General features: G+C 35.7%; 1 non-coding gene across 1 annotated transcript; it reads right to left on the bottom strand.

Moving 5' to 3' along the window:
• Positions 1 to 2,334: 2,334 nt before the first annotated feature.
• Positions 2,335 to 2,406, bottom strand: Trnad-guc. Its single transcript has one exon. It is a non-coding gene; the product is annotated as a tRNA-Asp (tRNA).
• Between the last annotated feature and the right edge of the window lie 1,039 nt (positions 2,407 to 3,445).

The raw sequence follows: 3,445 nt of genomic DNA, 5'->3' as shown, positions 1-3,445 counted from the left end.
CAGATCTCATACCCACGTATTATTCAATATTTTTTGTTAAATCACAGGAATCAGATCCATTTCATATACCGCCTTTTTACTACAGAAACCAGATCTTTCTCCTATTTTTCCGTCTTTTTTCGATTTCCTACTACATAGTGACCCTAAACGTAGGAGACATTTTCTTAATTTAACTATTTATAAATTTCGCGAAACTCCTGCTTCATTCGCCATTTATTTATTTAGTTTAATTTTGATTTTAACAACTCTCCACAAGTTTTCCGTTCAAATGACGCACAGCCATCAGCCATGCTCGTCGCTTTTACATTTCCGCTTGTCACGAAGTTTTCAAGTTTTGTTTAGGAAATTGTTGATATTTTTTCGAAGTACCAGCAACAAAATAACTTCATTTGAAAACAAAAATTTAGTTTTATTTGCCCGTATTTGTTAAACTCCATTTTCGAATTAGATACAAAACAGCGGCGAATGCGCCAACAGACTAAACCCATTCACCATACTCCAACTCAGCGCTACCAAACTCGAAACAAATGTTTGCAGTCAAGTGGAAAAGGCGCAAAAAGTTTGTTTTTGCAGCAACTAAACTAAATAACAAAATTGGACTTGGGGAAGGCATTGCTACGTGCACTTGTATGTAAAGAGTGCAACAGACGTTTTTTGSAAATGTGTGCGTGTGCAAATGACTGCTCAGTGTCATATCTTTTTCCACATTTTCATTTGGGACGTGTGTATTTTTCGGAGCATAAGCGGTCGCATTTCATGTTTGTATGTATGTGCAACTTATATGCATATATGATATATATAATTCATATGTATATATATATATATGTATGTCTACCAAGAGCTTTATATCATTCGCAGCGGCTCCATGTCTACGCTAACTTTATTTACATAGTACTTTGCAGCTGTTATTTGTTTAGTAAAAATTACAAAAGCAAACATATATATGTGCAAACAAGCATATTTTTATTTTCGCATGCCATAAAAAGAAGTTGCAGCGGCGAAAAAAATTTTATTCTAAATTAAATGCATCTCTACCTCTAAACCCAGTCGAATGTGTGCAGTGGAAATGACAGACAACAGAAATGCTGAAATGCGGCATGGCGTATACGCAACAGTTAAGGCTGGGCACAGAGTGGTACCCCGAACAAACTTGTTCTTAATACTTCAAAGCAAATAGATGCACATAAATGCATTGCAACCTGTGGATCAATATTAAATGATTTGGAATGTATTCYCTATTTAATTTTCTTTGCGCTTTGTGAACTAGTTTTTTCTTCGCCTCACTCTGTGCTTAGCCTTAGACGCGCTGCTCTGTTGAAGTTTGCTATCAGTACGTGTTCAGAACTTGCCCTTCCTTTAATAGTTTTGTACATATAAATATTTCTAAATTTTTACACATTCTTTTTGCTCTAGCTTTTTTTTAATTTTAACTAAACCAATTTGTAAAGTTAATTTAAGGAAAAAGAGAGAATTTATTAGATATTCATTCAGTTTCAATATATTCAAGCTTAAATTTATGCTTCACCAGTAATATTTGCCAACCAGTAAGACATTTTACTATATCGTGCAAATTTAACTTGACTTTGATTTTAAGGGGCTAGGTGGGTTTGAAAATTTCAAAAAATCGATTTTTGTTTTCTTATCTTATTAAATTCTACAACACCTCCAGAATACTGTCCTTCATTTTCAAGTTGATCCGAGTAATAGTTTCAGAGGTACAGCCCTGAGAACTTGTGCGCTCGAGCTAGCTAGTGAAAAACTCAGGAAGATGAGGTCTCAACGGCTGAATTTTCAACATTTTTATATAAAAATTTCAGGAGACATTGTTCAAATATGCTCCTTTGATATGCCATATTATATTTAACAAATGATAATAAAAAAAATCATAAAAATAAATTTTTTGTGCCTTTCAAAACCACCTCACTCCTTAGTGTGAGACTGATCTAGAGGTGTTCCCTGACTGATCGTCATTACTACTAAAATGTTTATRGCGCCACCTCGCGCTTGTTAGTCAAAGAGCTTTACTGATCGATCACACAATTCAATTTTTCACCATGCCAATCTATATTCACCACATCMCACCATTACGTATTTCTCCATAAAAAACTTCGTGTTGTGTTTCTATTCAACATGCAGACATTCTTGAAGAACTTGATCATAAATGACACATTAACGGTGAGTATTCTCAGTAAAGATCTTGAGCAAAATTTTTACCGAAATATTACCTAAAATATTTCGTTGCCYACATATTTTGAAATATTTATGGTAAAATTATAGGGTTTTTGTAATGTTATAAACCAAAAGTAAAATAAAGTCCGTGCAGAACCACATAGACTCCCCGACGGGGAATTGAACCCCGGTCTCCCGCGTGACAGGCGGGGATACTGACCACTATACTATCGAGGACTGCGAGAGTTCGCTGACAGAGAAGCTATAAGAAAGTAATTCTCGATTAGTCATTTGAAAGTGATATTAAACAACATTTTATATACTCGTCTTTTGTTTTTCTCATTAAATACGAACCAGTTCCATCAAATATTTTTATTATTCAATAGCTCTTGTTTTTATTCCACCTTAAAACGCACTGCACTTAGAAAACTTCGTATTCAGTAGCCGCACTTAATGAAATAGCTACATGATCTTGAACGCACTGAAATTGTGCCATTAATTACGAAAGTCAATTAAAAATTAATGAGACAGCTGACAGGCATGAAAATACCTGAAAATGCGCGTGTACATTGTAACGGTATAGACGCTTACAAGCCACTCAACGCAAGCATATCAAGTAAATGAGCCGAAAAATCGTACGGCTGTCGAATAGTGCTGCCAACAACTGTTATACTATACARAAACAACAGCAACAACTAYTCAATAACGCAATGAAGCAGACAATTGACAAATATTTTCATTTCATTTTCCGAATTTTATGACAAAAAGATACATTATTAATAATAGCGATGCCGAGCAGGCGGGTAAAGCGCATGCGTTTGAGCGTAAATAACAGTGTAGGTGTACTTATTTACATATGCACACGTGTAAGCGCTAGTTATGCGAATGTATGCAAAGTTCGGTTTGCCGTAGCAGCCAAAAAGTCATTGTAAAATTAATGACAAACCCTTGAAAATGTCAACGAATGATATATGACGCAAAGATAAACGATTGCAATGAYGGGGTGTAGAAAGGACGAGGGAAACCTGCAACAAAAAATACAAATTTAAATTACGCTGCTTAATCAGCGGCCAAATGGCATAGGTAAGCGTGTAGACAAGGATACAGTCAAGCAGTTGCCAATGGACGAGCAAGTGCATACATACCTACGTATGTTTATATGTATATGCATATTTCCAGGTATGTTTGKCGTCGTAAGTTGCCTGTGKGCGCTCACTAGCGTGCAGTCACGTGAGCAGTTAAWAGTTGATTTGACAACAGTCAACAAGGCTGGCCG

The sequence above is a fragment of the Bactrocera latifrons genome, unplaced genomic scaffold (genome assembly GCF_001853355.1).
Source record: "Bactrocera latifrons isolate USDA-ARS-PBARC rearing strain unplaced genomic scaffold, ASM185335v1 scaffold_157, whole genome shotgun sequence".
NCBI lineage: Eukaryota > Metazoa > Arthropoda > Insecta > Diptera > Tephritidae > Bactrocera > Bactrocera latifrons.
The sequence above is the reverse complement of the archived record's forward strand: the minus strand, read 5'-3'. Positions and strand labels throughout refer to the sequence as shown.